Here is a 23,310-nt window from a genome sequence, read left to right as displayed (position 1 = left end):
TAATTAGCAGGTTTATAAAATGAAATGGGTTAGTTACAACGGGTTGGAGTGAAAACCCATAGGACGGTCTTTCGGTACACATTTTGATTGAGGAAAAAATGGCAATTACATTTTCTGTGCTCCCTCATCTAAAAAATCAAATCAAATGTATTTATACAGCCCTTCATACATCAGCTGATATCTCAAAGTGCTGTACAGAAACCCAGCCTAAAACCCCAAACAGCAAGCAATGCAGGTGTAGAAGCACGGTGGCTAGGAAAAACTCCCTAGAAAGGCCAAAACCTAGGAAGAAACCTAGAGATGAACCAGGCTATGAGGGGTGGCCAGTCCTCTTCTGGCTGTGCCGGGTGGAGATTATAACAGAACATGGCCAAGATGTTCAAATGTTCATAAATGACTGGCATGGTCAAATGATTAAAAAAAATATGCACCACACCACTGCAAGTAAGATCTGTGTTAGGTCTGTAACCGGTGGCTGGCTTCATCCATCTGGGCAGAAGCCAAAATGCAACCGCATCACACTTAAAAATTAGTGGTTCAACAACGATTCTTCTAAGATCCTCATAGTTCTTTGAAGAACCTTAAGATACCTGGCACTGAAAACTGCCCCCAAATGGTTCTTCCGAGAACCCAATAGTAGGTGGGGTTCATCAAGGAACCACCTTAGTTGGTGGGGGTTCTTGCAGGAACCTAACTGCCCAACTAAAACATTTGGATTTGAAAGGACAGCAGGTGAAGGCACTTAACTGAACAATGTTAAGATCTCAATTTAAGGTAAGGTTTGTCCCTTGTATGATCTAAATTGATATTGTTTTATGATGATACCATCTGTTTTTATATGCAAATCTTTCTGACTGAAATTAGACAATTCCATGGATATCAATCAATAGAGGTAAGATGTATGCTATAAGAACATGTTGAAGGCTAGCTATATTGGGTGCAGATGACTGAACCGCTCACGTTTGTCTGCAGGTATAAAGACAAGGCATACAAAGGTATGTTATGCAGATAAGATTTACCATCCTCCCTTAACTCTCCCATGAATATCCCATAGGCCTCTACATTATGGACAAGGTATGTGTATGAACCATTATCAAAACTTTTCATTCACATTTACCACAAAAACCAAGGTATGAATACGGTTTGTGTGCATGTTTTTGTTAATCGTCTATATAAATACTGTTTTTGGGATTCACAGATATCACCCTCCCGACACCTCTGAATAAGACAGGAAACCTGCTTGGTCACCATCCACTGCAAAATAATTCTGGCTATGGATACAGAAAACATCAACATGCTCTGAGGATATACCCATTGGACTTGGGGCTCTGCTGGGAGTTTACCTCATATTTTGATATTTTTATTCTGCTTTGCCACTAAAATCATAAACACTGACAACTAAAATATCATGTGGATTATTATTACTACTAACAATACTAAAAATTATAGGGGGTAGTTAAAAAATGTACCCTGAAAGGTTCTTCGAGGATCCATTAAAAGGGGTTCTGTGAAGAACCCTTTAAAGGGTTCTTTGTTAATCTTATAGGGGTTCCCCCACAGTTTAAATTTGAAGAACCCCTAAAGGATACTCCGGGAAGCTTTTTATTTTTTAGAGTGTAATGTTTGTCCCTTGTATGATCTATATTATTGTTTCATGATACCATCTATCTTACGTGTGCAAATCTTTCGAAAACAGAAAATGGACACAATTCAGTGGATCTCAATCCACAAAGAAGTTAGAAAATGTAAGCTATAAGAATATGTTGAAGGCTAGCTATATTGGGTGTAGATGACTGAACTACTCACTTTTGTCTGCAGTTATACAGAGGAGGAGGCATACAAAGGTATGTCTATTGGTATGTTATGCAGATCACATTTAGCATTCTTCTCCCTTACCTCTTCAGTGAATATCCCATAGGCCTCCACATTATGGACACGGTATGTGTATGAAGTGTTTTTTCCATTCACATTTACCACAAAAACCAAGGTATGAATACTGTTGTGTGCATGTTTTGTTAATAATCTGTATAATTACATTTTTGGGGGATTCATTCTGGCTATGGGTAAGGAGAACATCAATACGCCAGAGGATATATCCATTGGACTTGGGGCTCTGCTGGGAGTTTACATCATATTTTAATTCTGCTTTGACACTAAAAGAATATACACTGGGAACTAAAATAATGTTATTGTTATGTATTTCACTACAAGGTTATTTGAGGATCCATTAAAAGGGGTTCTTTGAAGATGTTATAGGGGTTACCTCAGTTTCAATCCCCTATATTTCACATCAGGAACCTTTTCCTTTTAGAATGCATAGACAACTAATCTGTACCCCCTGCAGACTTTGTGCCACTATTTTGATCAGCCGCTGACCACATGTCATAGCCTACACTTGGTATAGTCTACACTGTAATAAATTAAACTGGACTGGATGATTTTACCAGCATTGCAATCCAATACATGCATGATTTATGCAATAAACAGATGTATTGCGGCAATGAAAAACATTTTGGGGCTGTGCTACAGAAGGCTATATTGGTCCGCCAATACAGGACTAGTAAAAGGCCCACTGCACAACTTTTTTGTATATATACAGTGCCTTGCGAAAGTATTCGGCCCCCTTGAACTTTGTGACCTTTTGCCACATTTCAGGCTTCAAACATAAAGATATAAAACTGTATTTTTTTGTGAAGAATCAACAACAAGCGGGACACAATCATGAAGTGGAACGACATTTATTGGACATTTATTGCACAACTCTTATTTTGAAAGTCATTAGGAAGAAACGCTGCCTACCGGAAGTTAGAGGCGCATCGTTTACACATAGTGTCTGGTGCTAGTTTTTCCACACACTGCTATTTGATTGACTAACTACACTCAGGCAAGCACCCATCTTTGTCGGGATGAACTAAAGTAAGAAACCGTACATGCTTTTACTCTTTTGTTCTAAATAATCCCTGTGTTATGACTGCTGACAAAATATACTCCAACAACTAATTACATTCATTGCCCCTCCTAGCCTTGCTAGCTTAGCTTGCCATTGCTAGTTATGTGTACATGTAACCTTTGCTAGCTAACGTTAGTTACCTACTGTGAAAAAAAAGCATCATGTGTTTGCGTAGGATGCCAGATTAAATTGACAAGACAGTCAAATTACCGCTCTAACAATGGAAATATATGGCATCAGAAGGGAGGCGAGATCAGGTAGGACCATTCTAGCCAATTAGAGGGCAGATAGCGCCATAGAGATAGATAGGACTCATCTTTGTATCTGTGCCATCATAGCGTCTGTGACAGCATGGGAAGCGCCACAGAGGCCATCCCCATTTTAAAGTTGCCCATTTTCTTCTTTGTTGGCTGATTGCTCCCAACTCAAGGCAATCAAATTGTATTGGTCACATAAATGTGTTTAGCAGATGTTATTGTGGGTGGAGCGAAATGCTTGTGTTTCTAGCTCCGACATTACTTGTTAGATATTACTGCACTGTCTAAAAATGTCACAACATATACCCAATACACACAAACGTAAGTAATTCCATTCTAAGGAATGGAATTAAGGATATGTACATATATGGATGAGCAATGTCAGAGCGGCATAGACTGATACAATAGAATACAGTATATACATATGAGATGAGGAATGCAAAATATGTCAACATTAGTGACTAGGATTTGTTCTGGATTTGGTGACTATGAAAAGCCCTTGGTGGAATGTGTATGTGTCAGAGCTGTGTGTAAGTTGACTATGTAACCAATTTTGGATTTTCAACACATTAATGTGAGTTGGAAGAACTGGGACATTTTCAGCTTCCAGGAATTGTCTTCAGATCCTTGCGACATGGGGCTGTGCATTATCATGCTGAAACATGAGGTGATGGTGGCAGATGAATGGCACGACAATGGACCTCAGGATCTCGTCATGGAGTCTCAAATTGTGCATTCAAATTGCCATCGATAAAATGCAATTGTGTTCGTTGTCTGTAGCTTATGCCTGCCCATACCATAACCCAACCTCCACCATGGGGCACTCAGCTCACAATGTTAACATCAGCAAACCGCTCACCCACACGACTCCATACACGTTGTGAGGCCGGTTGGACGTACTGCTAAATTCTCTAAAAGGACTTGGGTGGTGGCTTATGGTAGAGAAATGAACATAAAATTCCTCAGAAACAGCTCTTGTGGACATTCATGCAGCATACCAATTGCACACTCCCATCAACACTTGAGACATCTGTGCACATTTTAGTGGCCTTTTATTGTCCCCAGCACAAGGTCCACCTGTGTAATGATCAGGCTGTTTAGTCAGCGTCTTGATATGCCACACCTGTCAGGTGGATGGATTATCTTGGAAAAGGAGAAATGTTCACTAACAGGAATGTAAACAAATTTGTGCACAAAATGTGAGAGAAATAAGCTTTTTGTGCATCTAAACAATTCCGCTCGTGAAACATGGGACCAACACTTTTTTTGCATGTTGAATTTATATTTTTGTTCAGTGTAAAAATTAATATTTTTAATTCAATTGGTATGCCTATATATCATTATTTTATAAGTCCAAAAATGGATGTAACAACTAAGGATTCTACCTTTTAACCAATGTAGGCTTTATTGCCTATGTCAAAGTTTTTAGTTGGGTTTTTCTAAGATGAGACGTAACAGTTTTAGAACAAAGTTGGTTTATTCTGAACGGTCTGGTTTTGCAACGTCTCGTGTCGGCTGTTTTAACTGAAATGTTTTAAATGTGGTTTGTAATTGGTCTTTGATCTTGCATTGTCATAAAGCAGTGACATCACTTTCACTCCAGCCATTTATTTGAACACCTGCATGTAGGGTGTCAAATGGTGAGGGAGTTCCAATTTCAAAATTAATTCACCCACGAGCTCGGCTTGAAGTCATTATTCTTGATCTTTGTTGGTTTCCTCATACATAGAGCTTGCCGGCTTGTAGTCCTAAAAAAACGGAAATTAGTTACCTCTGGGCTGTTCGGCCATTTGTATGGTGGGAAAGAATAGGGTTTTGGGATAAATGCTGAAAAACAGGCTTAGGAGATCTAATACGTTTTGCTCTCTGAGATAATCAGTTAGTCAATATGTATGAATTCCTTTCTGTGCTTGTTTTGATTACATAAATTCACAAAAGTTATGTTAGTTGGTGAAGATTATAGAACAAAACGTATAAGATCTCCTAAGCCTGTGTTTACCACATACCTTATTTTCTGCGTTTATCCAAAACCCCCATTCATTTCCCCATAGGCTTTGGCCAATGAGCCATGACGGAGTTAGTGCCTACACAAATACTCCATTACTATTGCTCTCTATTGCCACCACTACCTGAAAGTGCCCCTTGCTTCCGACTCTTTGCAAGGAAAACTCTTGGTAGGAGCACTAATTTAAATAGACTCCTTTGACGCACACACCCAATGCCTCCAGAAGTACCTTTTTTGGGCTCGTGCTATGAGACGTAAAGAAGGAAGGGTGAAACTCCTGATTTAATGTAATGCTGCCTCGTCCAGCTTTATTACAAACGGAACATAAATCACAAAAGAATGGGTCTGGCTGTGAGGGTCAGCTCAGTTCTGGTATATCCATTAGTTCTAGGGGGCTATGCTAGTGTAAACACAGCTTGGCTATGCTAATTGAAGGGCACTTGTAGTTGGGTACCCCACACTGTAGTTTGTTGTGGAAGTGTTTCTTAAGCATTAACTCAATAATCCATTTCTAATGCCTACTTAACATTATGAACATGAAAATAACCAACAGCTGAGTGTTTGCTGTTCTAATTGGGTAACCAGGCCTAGTGCTTGAGGGACTGAGTCAGAGAAGACTAGTAGGGCATAGTAATCACATCACATATTTTTGCCAGCTCTTTCACAAATGTAACAATCTCCAGGTACAAGATATACTTCAATAACATTGAAACTGGGTTTTTATTTAAGTCTTTGTTAGACCTATACAATTAAGATTCTAATTCATACACATTAGTCTGGTCTAACTTTTGTAAAATAATGTTTCCACAACAGAAATAACCAGAAAGCCGGCTTTTATATTGTGTGAGTGGTTAGCCTACACAGACCCAGGGGGAAGGAACATGCATGTATTTCTTTTGAGACATGAGCCTTGCTCTGTGGCCCCTGTCCCCCTAGGGCCTAGGGCAGTGGGATGGTTCTAGCACAGCCATGTGGCTTCTCCTTGCTCTCCACATCATTAAAGGAGAATCCCTGAATCTGAGGCCCAGGGAGTCCCAGTAGGTCTGTTTGCCCAAGCACAGATGCCTCACAATTTACTACGGGAGTAAATTCTACAGATGGGGGGGTCTTCCTCCTGGGGTTACACACTATCCAGTTCCCAACACGGCTGCTGGATGACCCCATTTTTCACCCCCTCTAGATAAAGTTGTTGGGATGAGAATGGCCAGCCCATTACATCACAGACCAACAGTTGAGAAAACAGAATGGGGTAGGCTTAATTTCTCTTGTGGCAGAACTTCACCTCCTGCTCTCTGAACGTAAGTCTGAATGCTGGGTTTTTGGCTATGCCTGCTATTGTCTCCACTTCGGTCTTTGAAAGAACTGGAAAGGCAATAGCCAGCATCAGTTGAGAAACAAAACATGAGTGGATTCTGCATGCCATTAAATGGATGATGTGGTTTTGTGTTTCTCAAATGGTCAACATTGAGTTCTTAAACCTCTGTTTAATAAACGGTAGTGATACAGTTCAATGCTTTACATAACATGTTGTCTTTGCAGTTGAACTTAAGAGGAATGCCGATCCCTTTTCTTCCAGAGACTTTTCCCTTATCCACTCATGTCACTAACCTATGTATTGTACAGTGTTTCTGTTATATAGCCTTCTGAGGTTAAAGAACGCAGAGAATCTCAGAATATTCCACTGATTAGAACTCTACTTTGCAAATGTTGTGTTTTTTAAAAATCAGTGATTCCAGAGACCAGTGGAATGAGATCATATGCTGTCAGAACTGAAGGCCAGAGCACAGAGATTACATTCTGCCTTGTTCTGAGAACCTTTAATACATTTTAAACAGTCCCCTTGCATGTTTCACATGAATACAAACAGGCCAGTCAGATGCCCTAAGGTAGGCTCAGTCTTCACAACAGTTTCTATTGTTTAGTCTAATGGAGTATGTTTGTATTTTAATCCTTAAAAAAATAGTTTGTTCAAAATGATAAACTTAGTGTAGATCATTCTCAGGCGATGAAATCCACACAGAATTTAGCTGTTTTCAACTATGCCCACAAGGGGGTAGTCATATGCTAACTCAACGAGAGAGTTTGTCTAAGCTGTGGTAGGAGAAACCCCAGTACGATTTCATATTTCTGGGTCGGGGGGGGGGGCAATAATTTGCCTTAGCTTGTAAGTTTTTTTTGGCAATGGCATCATCAACCAATTAATGTTTATTTTTCCTCATGAACACCAAGTTAACTGAACCAACAAAATAAAAATGTGGATATAAAATCATGTGATCAGGCCTGAGGTCTTTTGTGGACTGCTGTGAGGACTCAAACAATAATCTGAAAAAGGCATCAACTCAGAGATATACTCCTGACTGGTCGTAGGGACTTTTAACGTGAGAGGAGGGGAGCACATCCTTGCTGGTGGATAGGGAGGGGTGGTTGAAGTTTCCTAGATGCTGGAGGTAGGCCTAGTCTTCAGGGAACCGTGACCTATTTCCTGCCCCTGGGCTTAACATTCTGCATTGTGTCCAGGTGCTCAGAAGAAAAATGTGACCCAAAATAATGAAGTATCTGTAAGGATAGTTCATTTTTTTTAGATGATTGAAGATGGCTTGTGTCTTATTGTGGAATGCCACTAATGTCAACCATATTAAAATGCCTGTAGCCTAATCAATTACTAAATGTTTAAATTAAGAGAGGGAGAGTAAATCACTAGAGACACAAATCTTCAAAAAAAAGTAAGGCCAAATGTTTTGTTTTGTATCTGCTTATCTATTTAATCGGTCAATAAAGACGTTTCATTAATAACTAAAATATCCTGGTGAAACGCTAATAGTTAAACGGAGCGGTCAGGGCTTTGGTATGGCTCATCCTCTTAACAGACAACTGCTCCCTTTTGTGGACTGCTGTGTGGACTATGGCCTTGATTGTAAATTCCTCGAGTTTAGTATGCCTGGCCAACTCCAGCACAGAACTCACATAGACTGTTACTTTTTCTCTCTCTGGAGTGTCTGTCATATAGGAGGAGCATCTCGGAAGGGTATCTTTCCAAACCCTCTTCCAGTCCCTGCCACCGTTGAACAACTGGTCCGGACATCTGGCTCTAACAGCTGTTCATGGCCTCATTTTAGACGTACTGCTGTATATGCCCCAGTCCCGTGGTGGTGATCTGGAGCTATCAGCACTCTCAGGATGCGCCATAGAGCTTTCTTACGGTCATTTGAAATGTCATTTTCAGAAGCCCAATTCCCCTTCATGTTCATTTGTAGAATTGGAGAGATCTTTGGGGTTATTTTACCAATGTTCAATGTCTCCAGTTTTTGAGGTTATTCCTAGTTTATCTAGTTTGGCTCAAGACATCTTCCATCTTGCGGTGTCATGGGTGAAACGGACTGGTTGGTGCCACTAAAGGCTTGACTGCACACTTGCCATCTACAGCTGATATCATTGAGTGGCTCTTATCTAGATGAAAAGGAGAGAGACGGGTGGATCTAGCCCCTGCTCCCACTTGAGTCAAACACATTGCCATTTCTAATCTCCCTGTAGCGATTTCATACTAAAACGTGGCATGGATAAACCACGTAAAGTTGCATCTCTTATGTGGAATTTACTCTTTTTGTGTAGGAGAACTGATGGGAATCACTATGGAAATATCCCTTGGTTATTGGAAATGCTGAGATTGAGCAAGATTGCATGACTTCAACTGTCAGATTGAAAGGACTGAGACTGGAGTAATTAGACTATATCCAGGCCTTAGATCATCTATGGGAGGATGAGTCAAATCGACCTGAAGTTCCCTGCAAGTTCATGACCCTTTAACTTCAAGCCAGTGGCTCTGGAGGCAAAGCCTACTTAGTGACCTCAGCAAAGTAGCCATTGACTATATGACAAATGCGTCTTTTAGCATTGGGAAGATAAGGTAAACGGAATCAGTTTGATTTATTTCACCATTGTTTTTGTAGAGGCTCTTGGCCTGTGATTTTGAAGGTAGTGGAACTGGAACGATTTCCAAGATCATTTTTAATAACCGACAGTTTTATATTCAACTGCCACTCTTTTATATCTGTTTTCCTCTCCTTTTCCAAATGAGGAAGAACTCCAAAGTCTCTTCAACTACTTTCACATCCACTTGTCTTTAACCTTCGGTTACAGCTGAATGAATCCCTCCATCAATTCTAGACTGAAGTTTACGATATTATTTTCTAGACGCCATCCTAGGTACTGGGATAGAGCACCATCTTATGTCACCTCACTATATCACAGTCCTCTATTATAAACCTGTCCTTGCTTGATGGCCTCTGTATAAAACTTCCCTCGGCGTTCACCTGGTACAATGGCATGTGGGTCGTCAGCAGGCAGGCGGATGGGATGGATCCTGGCCTCTACCAGGCAGTATATCACGTCAGCTCTCTATCACAGGGCTTTACGGAGCCCATAATTGAAACCAGGCTCCCGATAGGGCTGCTTCTCTGAATCTCTGCTTAGATGGAAGAAATCGATAGTGCATGGTGCTCCTCAAAAGTCATATGTGAAATATTAGACTTAACCATTACACTCTGCTCTCAGCTATTTGACCTAGGCCCATAGGATGAAGCAGAGAGAACAACGCATGGCTCTGTCTTTCACATTGCCCGGTACTGCCATCTCAGTCTGCGGCGCAGCTGTCACTGTTTGTATATTTGATATACTGGGGATGCTGAAAAGAAACAGGTGTTGTATATTAGTTCCACTGTTTTATTTCCCCCAAAATGTGGACTGGAGTCAATAGAGTTGTCAGAGCACGTTATTGTAATATATGGCTATCTGACTTTTAAATTGACCATTGCTACAAACCATCACCCTCCCCCTTTCCCCCAGGACGAATAGAGGGGGGGGGGGTAATGCAGTTCAGGTGGACTGACCTCAAAGAGAGATGAGAAAGATGGAAATCTCTTTGAAACTTCCCCCCTCTTTCAATATGTTTCATTGGTTACCTGCAGGACACACTGTATTCTTTCAAAGTTCTTGCAGGGAAATTGGATGGGGAGTTAGTTGGCTAGTATGGAAAGAGCTCTACATGTATTTGTCATACTGTACTTGTTGTAACCTGTTGATAGGACCATAGACCTATAATCAAACTCTGATCTCAGCTCAGCTTCGTCTGAGCTAAATGTGCCAAATATTCATTCTTCATTACCTGTAAATATTCCATGAACATGAGTGACGTTAAGGAGGATCCAGCCCCGCCAACACTAACCTAACACATTTCCAAAAGCTTGTCTTGCTTTGGCCTGCATGAATGCTATTTGGCTGCGAGGCCTGGGGTTGTGAGGGGTGACTGCATCAGTGTTTATCTTACCGACCCGATCCCCAAAGACAGGGCCTTATTCTCCCGCAGAGAAAAATCTCATTAGGGTTTGTTGCACAAAACACAGAATGCTGATCCCTCGCAGGCTTTTTCTCTGGGACACATGTTTCTAACTGCTGTCTGACCCGGGCTCTTGAGCTTGTCCAATCCCATTTGGCTCATGTGCCTCCGAGCCAGGGCTCAGTTACCCCGCACCCATCTCAAAAGGCTATGTTTTTATTTCTCTCACCTTTGACCTCGTCAATAGAGACGGATCCATTTGGTACTGTATAGGGGTGGGGGTGTTTGATGCATGAACACCTCTTTGTGTAGGTGTTTTGGCCTCTATGTTATTGTGATAAATAATGCGAGTAAAGTGTGAGTAAAGAACAGTCACAGCATCCGATCCTCAACTGCCCATTCCTGGCAGCTATGTCTCTTTTGGTGTCTAAAGGCTGTAAATTCAGTCAATGACGTCAGGGCACTGGGCTGACACCATGCATCAATGACTCACTTTAAATTCATGTCTCGCCTTCCGCCTGAGATGACTCTGACAATCAATAACGCTGGACTGAGGATATAGCAGTCGCCCCCGCTTGACTCCAATCTCAACCATTAATTGAAGTCTGTGCTTTTCGGGGCTGAGGATATATCTTGATGGAGAGGTGACATTGACCATAAAAGGAGGGGAAGAAGGACACACACACACACACACACTGCAGCAGACTGAGAAAGGTGCTCTGTGAGAGGCCATTAGTGCTTAACAGTGAAAGGCCAGGTCCCCATAGGAATCGGTGGAAGGAAGCTATGTTGAGTAATGGTGTGCACATGGAATATGTAACTCACTAAAGAGGCACTTTTCAGTACCTTGCATGTGATTTCCAAGAGACTTCAGGAGGCTGGGGTTTTGCCTCTTTTTATGAACTTAAAATGTGTTTATAAGTTATTCTGTTTTGCCTGTTTCCATTGTAATTTTCTGAGGAGATTAGGCTATTTCCTGTGGTTTCACACTATGGAGTTTTTCCTTTTGTAGACACAGAATAGAAATCAATAACCTTGAGGTTGACCAGTCCGTCTCCAGTTCAAAAAGCCGCCCTGAGGCTGAGAGCCCTCCATCCTCCTCCCCTTGCAGGCAGGATGTTTGGAACAGGTGTTTGGTGACAGGGTCAAGGATGCGTTTTCTGAATAGTGTCTCTGGTTTGTCTGCCAAAGCAGTTAGGCCTATGTGGGTATATGGAGGTCCCTAGAGAGCTTGCTGGCCCATGCAGCTAAAGCATATGGCGCCCCCTGATAGACGCCAGAGTCTGTTCTCACTCCCTGTGTGCTGGGCTCAAACTTCAGCATAGCATACACTCTTTCAAAATAGCAATTAGCCCATCTCATGATAATCTACTAAAGCTAAGTATGGCAGAACTAATAATGAAGAGACATAGCGATCCCCATTTTAAAGCAGGGTTTTTGTTAAGATCATCTGGTATGCCCGAAATAGCGATACTCTCAATGAATATTCAACCAGTTTTGGTTTTACGATGAGTCTTTTCTGAAGGTGTCAGTTCCCAGCAGGCTTCTTCTATGAAAGCGTTATGCTTTCTCAATCTCTCTGCACTAGGCATGCCTTAATTGACTGAACCCTTTTCAGTCATTCGTTGCTTTTTTTTGGCATCCATTCTGTAGTGAGACCCATTAGAATATGCCTAGTGATGGAATTCAGAGGCTGTGTGGATGGAAACATGGTCTGAATGATCATGTCAGAGACCCAGCCACTATAGAGATTCCTCTTCTGTTGGCTTCTCCTATCGTGGCCAGATGGGGCCCTAACCTGCTTGCCCTCTCTATTGCTGACTCATAGCCTGAAACTCCGCTTCCATAGCTGGGTACCCGTCATTTATCACGTCCGAGCTGAAGCCTTTAAGAAAATTGCAGTACTTTAGTCCTCTACGTTTCCTAGTGAAAGGCGTCCAAGAGTCTGAACCCTTAATTCAATAAGAGATAAATTGAAAAAATGTGCAAATGTAAGCTGTATTTGCTGGCCAGAACCTAGGAGTGGATTTCATACCCCCTCGTTCTCTGTGCTGTAAATCTTCCCAGAGTTCCATCTGCTTGGCTCCGAACAGTTAAGAAACTGTTCATTAGACTGACACAAACCAGAGAGAACCATGAGGGCGGGAAGTGGCTCTACGTACGCAGGAGTCTTGGATCGGGCCCAAGTGTCTGGCCCCTGAGGGCCTGCTGATTGGGTCACCATGCATAAGGTGGGACTGGGATGGAAAGGCTTCGGGGTCAGCTTAATCCATTTCTTTTGTTTCAGTCAACAGAGGCCTTTGTGAATTCTGAGCCCATCCATAAATTGGGCTGAAAGGCACAGCGGCTGCCAACAAACGATTTAACATGCGTTCCGTCCCCTCAAAGGAATACTGGTTTTGATAGCGGTAGCCAATGTTTTCACTGAAATGAAGTATTTGATTTAATTGTGGTTTAAAATGGTGCGTTTCATTTCACTACTGTGAGCTGGCTGTTTGCTTTTTTTTGTCATCTTGCACTAGTTTGATGGACGACCAGAAATGTTCCCATGTCAACCAATAGAAGAAGCATATTTTGGGTTGTTTAGTGATTGATTTAAAAAGCACATTTAGCAGACAGGTTCTGATAAGACCTCTTCACACACACACACAGCGAAGGTGACATTTGGCTTGTAATTTCCTTGGTTGTTTTACGGGCTAATGGGTAGCCCGTAAGGGTAACAGTAAGTACTTGAAAGGTCTTCTCTCTTTCTTTTTTTAGTACTGCGTTAAAATCCAGGTAGCAGACAATGGACCCTAATAGATATCTATGTAGCTGTAATGTATATTAACTAATACACAGATCAAAAATATGAACTCAACATGTAAAGTTTTGGTCCCATGTTTCATTAGTTAAAAATAAAAGATCCCAGAAATGTTCCATATGCAAAAAAAGCTTATTTCTCTCAAATGCTGTGCACAAATTTATTTACATGCTTGTTAGTGAACATTGATACTTTGCCAAGATAGTCCATTCACATGACAGTTGTGGCATATCAAGAAGCTGATTAATCAGCATGATCATTACACAGGTGCACCTTGTGCTGGGGACAATAAAAGGCCACTCTAAAATGTGCAGCTTTGTCACATAACACAATGCCACAGATGTCTCAAGTTTTGAGGGAGCGTGCAATTGAGATGCAGACTGCAGGAATGTCCACCAGAGCTGTTGCCAGAGAATTGAATGTTAATTTCTCTACCATATACCACATCCAACATCGTTTTAGAGAATTTGGCAGTACGTCTAATCGGCCTCAACCGCTGGCCACGTGTATGGCGTTGTGTGGGTGAGCTGATGTCAACGTTTGCTGATGTCAACGTTGTGAACAGTGCACCATGGTGGGTTATGGTATGAGCAGGCATAAGCTACGGACAACCAACAATTATAATTTGAAAGCACAGATACCGTGACAAGCCCTGTTGTCGTGCCATTCATCCACCGCCATCACCTCAAGTTCCAGCATTATAATTCACAGCCCCATGTCACAAGGATCTGTACACAATTCATAGAAGCTACAAATGACCCAGTTCTTCCATGGCCTGCATACTCGCCAGCAAAGTCACCCATTGAGCATGTTTGGGATGCTCTGCATTTACGGGTACGACAGCGTGTTTCAGTTAGCGCCAATATCCAGTTACTTTGCACAGCCATTGAAGAGGAGTGGGATAACATTCTACAGGCCACAATCAACAGCCCAACCAACTCTATGTGAAGGAGATGTGTCGCGCTGCATGAGGCAAAATGGTGGTCACACAGATACTGATGGGTTTTCTGATCCACGCCCCTACATTTTTTTTAAGGTATCTGTGACCAACAGATGCATGTCTGTATTCCTAGTCATGTTAAATCCATAGGTTAAGGCCTAATTTATTTATTTAAATTGACTGATTTGCTTATATGAACTGTAACTCAGTAAAATCTTTGAAATTGTTGCATCCACTTTGAGAAGCAACTTTTACCTAAAGCCCTCCTTCCACTGTTGGTAGCCGTGGAAGTTCTCAGGGATGAAATGGGCCCTGCGGCTTGACAAGTAGACGCCCAATTCGCCCCCCTCATTCTCACAAATGTATCCTACTTTTTACAAAGTTTGTCATTTCATCGTGTGACGCTGACAGTGGAGCGTTGTGCGATTTTGGAGAACCTCAATCCCAGCTTTTAGATATGCTGATATTATAACAATGTATTTAAGAGTTTTGCTCTGAGTTACTTATAACATGCGTTTCTGGCATTGAGAAATATAGTAAGTGCTACACTCCCGTTTTAAACTGATGCTCATTTTGTTATGGATTCCTAGTGAAACGGCAGCTCAGCCTCGCTCAGTAAAGTGGCTGACTTGACGTTGCCCAGGGCTCGTCTTTAGGGTAGTTTTCTTGGTTAAAGAGGGGCTCTGTTTAAGCCACAGTCAAGGCCTTGTGTCCGAGTGTTTACTAATGTGATTCTCTGTAGCACTGGCAGCTCTTCAATCCCCATTTATATGGTCTGTCTGGGCCCTGATTGTGGAGTGTAAAGTATTGAAGGAGCTGCTAGCTTTCTCCCAGACCTGAGATGGAGTCTCCTGTTTTTTTTGTACCCTCCTGGCCAGGTCATTACCATAAAAGAGAATGTGTTCTCAAAGGGGCACCCTGTTAAATGAAGGCAATATTCCTCCTACTCCTCCTCCTCTTCCTCCAGATATCAGAATTTGAAATGTACAATAAGGTGAAATTGTTGTTTTAATGGTAACCTGATGGGACGATGCCTTTTGGCCTCGACTTTAGCTTGACGTTATTTCCCCCTTACTCTCCTCAGTCCACCCTGGTCTACGTAAGTGATAACAGTGAAGAAAGGCACATTTCCTCAGTTTCCCAATATTTTGTCCAATATGTCTTTTTTTCTTCTTTGGCTCATGACCTCTTTTTGTCAGAGACGAGTACAGTCTTTTTTTCCCCCTCTTTCAAAAACAAAAGCTTTTCAGAGGAGCTCTTATGGCCAGCCAGCTTTTTACTGACACACACACTTGGCGAGGAGGTGGTAGTCTTACTTCACCCTTACACTGATGCTGTTCTTGATCGTCCCTGGCTGTCAGAGCAGAGCGGACGTGAGCCCTCTCACGGAAACACCCCAGGAGTCAAGGGCACCTCTTGAAGGTTCCTGCTAGAGGGAGTGGCGGGATTAATGCTGACTGACTTCCCTGTTGGTGCCCTTGACGCAGGCTCCTCCAGGTCATCACCCCACCTTTGGCACTGCATGTGTTCTCATTAGACTATTGTGGAACCTTGTAGCCATCTGCAGCAGTTCTTACAGCAGGCCAGGCCACTGATTGTGGAGTGTAACGTTTTGAAGGAGCTGCTAGCTTTGAAGGAGCTGCTAGCTTTGAAGGAGCTGCTAGCTTTGAAGGAGCTGCTAGCTTTGAAGGAGCTGCTAGCTTTGAAGGAGCTGCTAGCTTTGAAGGAGCTGCTAGCTTTGAAGGAGCTGCTAGCTTTGAAGGAGCTGCTAGCTTTGAAGGAGCTGCTAGCTTTGAAGGAGCTGCTAGCTTTGAAGGAGCTGCTAGCAGACCTGAGCAAAAGAGTCTCCTGTGTTTTTCTGGACATGGCATGCTACCAGGCAGCCCCCTCATCCGTTAGAATGGGAGACTGGTCTTTGTCAGTTGTCTACTTGCACCCAAGCTTGCCCCTGAGTCATGTCATTCCTCCTGCATTATAAACACAGTGATTTGATGGAACCCTGGAGACGGTGAACCCACTGGTTGCCATTAGATGGGAAATATGTGCTTTATCTCCAGGGTCAATCACATTCTTATTTATTGCTGTTGTGATGTTTTCATTGATCGTACTGTTGAAGACATGAACACTCATTTTATGACTGAACACTCATTTTATGACTGAACACTCATTTTATGACTGAACACTCATTTTATGACTGAACACTCATTTTATGACTGAACACTCATTTCATCAGCACGTTCATGTTCACTTGCAGTCTGACTTGTCTTCAACCAAATTATACAGACTGCCTGGAGTCATTCAATTCACGCTATGTGAATAAGTGCAAATCATTTCATTTCAAATGTATTTTAGAGCACACTTCTAAAAGTAATATTTTCCTATTTTACTCTATAATTCTTTGTTTGACAAACTTCTCACAGGTCACAAATCAATCGTTGGTTAATCTGTTCAAATCCCCTCTGGTTCATTTAATCTGTTATTTTTCACTTGGAAACATGAACTTCCTGTTATTCTTTTAAAAAAAAGCTAAGAATATTCTAAAACATCTCTCCCCATTCTCATTATGGTGGCTTCAAACATTTTTGTAAAAAAAAAAAATGCATGCATGCTTTCAATTTCGTCCCTCCCGGCCGCCTCTTTCCATCCCTCTCTTCGTCCAGAAACAGAACCAGCTTTGTTTTTGTAACGATCAGTTAAATTACACTTCCAAAGCTCAAGGTCAGAGCGACTTCCCCTTTTTGTTTTGATTTAAGTGGCACTTAGCCGTGCTACTGTAGCTAATCAAAAGGATTTATGGGGTGCATCACTTTGGCCTGGAATGAGGGGTGTTTGTTGACACCCTCCCCCGGGTGTTTTGGATGTTTTTTTATTCACCATTGTTGTAGCTGATGGAATGGAAGGCAGGTGGGGAGACCTTCCACTTGTTTGGTAGAAAGCACAACCCTCTCCTTCCGCTTATCCGGAAAGTCTGTGTAAGCTTTCATAATTACATTGATCTTGAGAGGGTTTTACGACCTGCTGACGCAGTCTATCACATTTCAACATGGCACTTGTTAACGGCCCTGGTGTTTTGCATATTCCAAGCTCACGTCCAAACATGGGTGTTTCTCGGGTTTCCTGTTAATTGGGATTTTTCATATGACCCTGAAGGAGAGGAAGAGGAGCGGACAGACAGGCAGACGAGGGGTGCGTTTTTGGGCCTCAGAGCGTTGCCAAATGGTTCCTCTCCTTGATTGAGTCAGAGAGACTGTCAGGCCAGAGGCGTGGACTACGAGAACCAGATGTTGACTTCCCCTCTGTCTCCATAACCCTAAAAACAGATTACAGTATATTCCTGGTATTAGAGGCCTCAATAAAACGCTGTTTCGCAGCATTGTGCATTGTGCATGTTGCTTTTGTGTTTTATTTTCGCTTTAAATGCAGGAAGTCATTATTAGGCCATCTTATCCGAGGAAATGTATCGCTCCCACGAGTTTCCACCCGATCACATCTTTTGGACTGGTTTGAGTGAACACAGCAGAGGCTTGCTGGGTTAATGAGCCTGCCCTCCCTGCCAACCAATGGCACTGCCATCTTTATACCCAGACCTCTGCCAGCCTAATTGTTTACCTTAGAAATAGCTTTGGACAAAACCCTCCAAGCGCCCTAAATCTGTCTTGGGCACTTATTTGGAATTTATGTGTGATTACTTGCCATTAAATGCCTTGGGAGGGAGGATTCATAATAGAGTGGGTGATGTGGGTAGGACGTCTTAGGCCAACTTACGATGGACGACCACAGTAAATGAAAGTGAGCAGTGAAGGATGGGACAGATTGAGAACATTTGGTCAAACTGCCTCTGGCTGAGCGTCTTAGCCCCCTAAGTCTCTCGGAACGGCAGGTCATTGTTGTGTTCAAATATGCTGACCTCTAATGAGAAGGCAGGTTAGAGTGACGACCTGGCAGCGCTTTGTCTGCATCTCCTGGGAACACAAACACCAACAGTATGCACAAGAACAGCTGCAGGGTTGCTCCTTGTCAGCGGATGCGTACTGACACTTATTTGTCATTTCGCTGCAAAAAATATATGGAGGCATTTTGGAGGGGCTTGCAGTGTGAGAAAATGCAGATAAGGGAATGTGTTGTAGGTGGATAACTGGGAATCAGTCACTCAAATATTTGATATTAAACTTGAATCTAACATTTATATAGGCTCCTCGTCAAGGCTAACCTTCAGAATTCCTGTGAAAAATGATGTCACATGATAATGATATCGTAGTCATTCCCAATATGTGTTTGTCTCTCACCATTCATGTCTATCTTTACAGATAATGAATATTTTGCTAATAGCTATTCCGCCCCCTATGGAATGAAGGTGATGTGTGTGTGTGTGTGTGTGTGTGTGTGTGTGTGTGTGTGTGGTTTTCCTTCTTACTAGCTCTGAGGAAAAATGTACTTACTATATGACTCGCTGTGAAAAGGTGGTAGTCCTACCTAGGTATCTTAAAATGAATGCACTAACTGTAAGTCCCTCTGGATAAGAGCGACGGCTAAATGACTAAAATCTAAAATGTTGGTTTGGGTTTTGGTCTTAAGGTATTTCAGTAGTTCACAGATTCAATATTGAGGCTTTGGATGTTATGGTTTAGGGCTGATTTTGGTCCAAAGGGCATCCCATACGCTCCTTTTTCAGCCAGCCATTTTTTGATTTGTTTAGAAAGGATTATCTCCGTCTATTTTGGCTTTGGTGTTGCCTATTTTTTTTGTGTGCTTTTTTTCGGTTCGTTCTGCGCTTTCATCACTGCAGATTTCCCATGTTGATATCCCCATGTCATCCGATCCCTACATATTTCTTCCTGTCCTAAAACCCAGTCCCATATGGTGTACAGTGTGACTTTCAGAAGCAATTTACATATCTAGCATGAAATGGAACAGTTGAAATAAGACACAGCAGAGAGATGCTTCTTGGCGCCGCTCCAGGAAGGGCAGCGGTTGTTAATCTGCTTCCTGGGCTTTGCGTTTTCTCCCTGTCCTTAGCTGTTAAGCACTTTAGGAAAATGCATCTTAAGTGCTCTTTCATGTTTTTTTGTTGTTGTACTTATTGAGTTTAACTTGCATGTAAATTCGCAGCACAGCATACTCAGCGAAGAGATCAGTGAATGGCGAGGAGGAAGCAAAGTGCTAGAGTAATTCTTGATGTAGATCCTGGACTGCAGATGTAAATTAGCTGTAAGCTAATTCTGATGCAGTGCATCACTTCTCACTTATGAGACTTATGTTTTGCTGTACATTGTCGCTGTTCCAAATAAACGTAATAAATACATGTATAGGAGACATTCTCTCAAGACTGCCTGCCTGGTTTTTGCTCAGTTTAGTTGAACCTATAGAGGGTGCTTTGGCTTTTGAAGTTTTCTTTCAACTTGAAAGGAACATCGTTTTAACTTTTGATCCAGTACAATTAGGAGAGACATCCATGTTGAATAGAATAAGACAGTAAGCCAACAGGAATCCAAATGGCTATGACTCATTTCTCAGATGTAAAACAAAATTGTAGAATGCTTTTTAAAAGCAAAAATGGAATAACCATTTCCTCAAAAGTAGTCCACCTCTTCCACAAAGGCTTTCGTGAGTTTATATAGGCCTACCTTTACTCAGTGGTGGAAGAGACCAAATACTGAATCTTCTTCAAACTAAAAACAAAGGGTTCTTTATCTTTGAAATCTATTCAGACCATTGGAAACTCCAATGTAAAGCAACGCTTATGATTCAGAAGGGAACCGTTTTCTCATGTCATTGCTGGTTTTGAAGTCCTGCTGAAGAGGGCCTCCCCCCGTTCTCTCTCCTTCAGCAAACTGGTCATTTGTTATTTTTCTATCTTCCTTTCCTCTTAGGATTTTGTTGCCAAGGCAATGGTTGAGAAATGCGGCCCTGAGATGTGTGTGTGTGTGTGTGTGTGTGTGAATGCGTCGGAGGAATGCCTGTGTTAAACATGGCCATAGGATCCTGTCAGACCCCAAGGCACGGGAATAAAAGAGACACACTGGTGTCTGAGGATGCTCTTCACTCAAAGGAAATGACCCTGTGATACACAGGCACAGCCCGAATTCCTGCCCTTGTATTGTCATCGCAAAAGTAAATACTTTGGGCCATGGTTTTGTCGCTAAATCAACAGGCTTTCTTGCGCAGCTTAAAGGGATAATCCACCCCCAGAAATAAATATCATGAAACTGTCAATTTGATGGAAGCTTGTTCTATCAGTGGGTAAAGTACACATTTTTCCCAGGATTTAACTTCGAAGTGGTCCATCTGTGAAATCAGGAAATTGTGTAGGATACGTCATAGCTACATGGTTCTCGTCGCTGGAGATCGGGGATTACACACTCTTATTTCAAAATGCTTTTAAAACAATTGCCTGCACTCCAGATCGCCAAATCAGCCAATAGATAGTATCGGCATACTTGTATATAACACATCCATCCATTTACTGTGCATTCCGAAAGGAGCTTAAATGGCGCCGGAGGAGATGGCCGCCGTTTTACGGTCTCCTAACCAATGTGTTTTTTTCCGCGATATTTGTAAATGATTTTGTACATAATGTTTCTGCAACCGTATCTTATGGCAGAAAAGAGCTTCTAGATATCAGGACAGCAATCACTCACCTCGGCTTAGACAAAGATTCTTTCAATTCTTTCAACAACAACAACAGCAGCAGCAGCAAGCAGGACTCACAAGATATTCTCCAAACACCCCACAGGGCAGACATCCCAATTATTCTCAAAAGGAAGCGACGCAGAGGAAGAAGAGCCAGATGCCTCGTCCGGACCCGCAGAAGACAACTAGGGAAGCTGCCGTTACCGTCAATATTACTCGCCAACGTGCAATCATTGGACAATAAACTAGACGAGGTACGATCACTAATATCCTACCAACGGGACATCAAAAACTGTAATATCCTATGTTTCACCGAATCGTGGCTGAATGATGACATGGATATTCAGCTAGCGGGATACATGCTGCACTGGCAGGATAGAACAGCACACTCTGATAAGATGAGGGGGGGCGGTCTGTGCATATTTGTAAACAACAGCTGGTGCACGAAATCTAAGGAAGTCTCTAGATTTTGCTCGCCTGAAGTAGAGTATATTGTGATAAATTGCAGGCCACTACTTGCCTAGAGAGTTCTCAGCTATACTTTTCGTGGCTGTTTATTTACCACCACAGACAGATGCCGGCACTAAGACCGCACTCAGTCAGCTGTATAAGGAAATAAGCAAACAGGAAACCACTCACCCAGAGGTGGTGCTCCTAGTGGCCGGAGTCTTTAATGCAGGGAAACTTAAATCAGTTCAACCAAATCTCTATCAACATGTTAAATGTGCAACCAGAGGGAAAACAATTCGACATCACCTGTACTCCACACACAGAGACGCTTACAGAGCTCTCCCTCGCCCTCCATTTGGTAAATCCGACCACAACTCTATCCTCCTGATTCCTGCTTTCAAGCTAAAATTTAAGCAGGAAGCACCAGTGACTCAGTCTATAAACAAATGGTCAGATGAAGCAGATGCTAAACTACAAGACTGTTTTGCTATCACAGACTGGAACATGTTCCGGGATTCCTCCGATGGCATTGAGGAGTACACCACATCAGTCACTGTCTTTATCAATAAGTGCATCGAGGACATCGTCCCCACAGTGACTGTACGTACATACCCCAAACAGAAGCCATGGATTACAGGCCACATTCACACTGAGCTAAAGGATAGAGCTGCCACTTTCAAGGTGCGGGACTCTAACCCGGAAGCTAATAAGAAATCCTGCTATACCCTGTGACGAATCATCATAAAACAGGCAAAGCGTCAATACAGGGCTAAGATTAAATCATACTACACCGGCTCCGACACTCGTCGGATGTGGCAGGGCTTGCAAACTATTACAGACTACAAAGGGAAGCACAGCCGCGAGCTGCCCAGTGACACGAGCCTAACAGACAAGCTAAATCACTTCTATGCTCGCTTCGAGGCAAGCAACACTGAGGCATGCATGAGAGCATCAGCTGTTCCGGACAACTGTGTGATCACGCTCTCCATAGCCGACATGAGTAAGACCTTTTAAACAGGTCAACATACACAAGGTTGCGGGGCCAGACGGATTACCAGGACGTGTGCTCCGGGCATGTGCTGACCAACTGGCAGGTGTCTTTATTGACATTTTCAACATGTCCCTGATTGAGTCTGTAATACCAACATGCTTCAAGCAGACCACCATAGTCCCTGTTCCCAAGAACACAAAGGCAACCTGCCTAAATTTACGCTGCTGCTACTCTCTGTTTATCTTATATGCATAGTCACTTTAACTATACATTCATGTACATACTACCTAAATTGGCCCGACCAACTAGTGCTCCCGCACATTGGCTAACCGGGCTATCTGCATCGTGTCCCACCACCCTCCAACCCCTCTTTTTACGCTACTGCTACTCTCTGTTCATCATATATGCATAGTCACTTTAACCATACCCACATACTACTTCAATAAGCCTGACTAACCGGTGTCTGTATATAGCCTTGCTACTCTTATTTTAAAATGTCTGTTTACTGTTTATTTCTTTACTTACCTACACACACACACGCACGCACTATTGGTTAGGGCCTGTATGTAAGTAAGCATTTCACTGTACGAAACTCTACTACACCTGTTGTATTTGGTGCACGTGACAAATAAACTTTGATTTGATTTATTCAGACCCCTTCACTTTTTCCACATTTTGTTACCTTACAGCCTTATTCTAAAATTGATTAAATAAAAACAATCCTCATAAATCTATACACAATACACCATAATAACAAAGCAAAATCAGGTTTTTACAAAATACCTTATTTACATAAGTATTCAGGCCCTTCGCTATTAGACTCGAAATTGAGATCAGGTGCATCCTGTTTCCATTGATCATTCTTGATGTTCCCACAACTTAATTGGAGTCCACTTGTGGTAATTTCAATTGATTGGACATGATTTGTAAAGGCACACACCTGTTTATATAA

The 23,310-nt window shown here is 42.3% G+C and overlaps 1 protein-coding gene across 1 annotated transcript in view; it reads left to right on the top strand.

Annotated features, from left to right (window-relative positions):
• The first annotated feature begins 2,791 nt into the window (after positions 1 to 2,791).
• LOC109900808 (protein dispatched homolog 1-like) overlaps positions 2,792 to 23,310 on the top strand; it is a 70,106-nt gene continuing 49,587 nt past the window's right edge. Inside the window, exon 1 of the mRNA XM_020496639.2 lies at positions 2,792 to 2,916. The gene's annotated coding sequence lies outside the window, so the exon portion shown is untranslated. The remainder of the gene's footprint in view (positions 2,917 to 23,310) is intronic.

The sequence above is a fragment of the Oncorhynchus kisutch genome, linkage group LG12 (assembly GCF_002021735.2).
Source record: "Oncorhynchus kisutch isolate 150728-3 linkage group LG12, Okis_V2, whole genome shotgun sequence".
In the NCBI taxonomy this organism is placed as follows: domain Eukaryota; kingdom Metazoa; phylum Chordata; class Actinopteri; order Salmoniformes; family Salmonidae; genus Oncorhynchus; species Oncorhynchus kisutch.
This window is presented reverse-complemented; position numbering and strand designations above follow the sequence as displayed.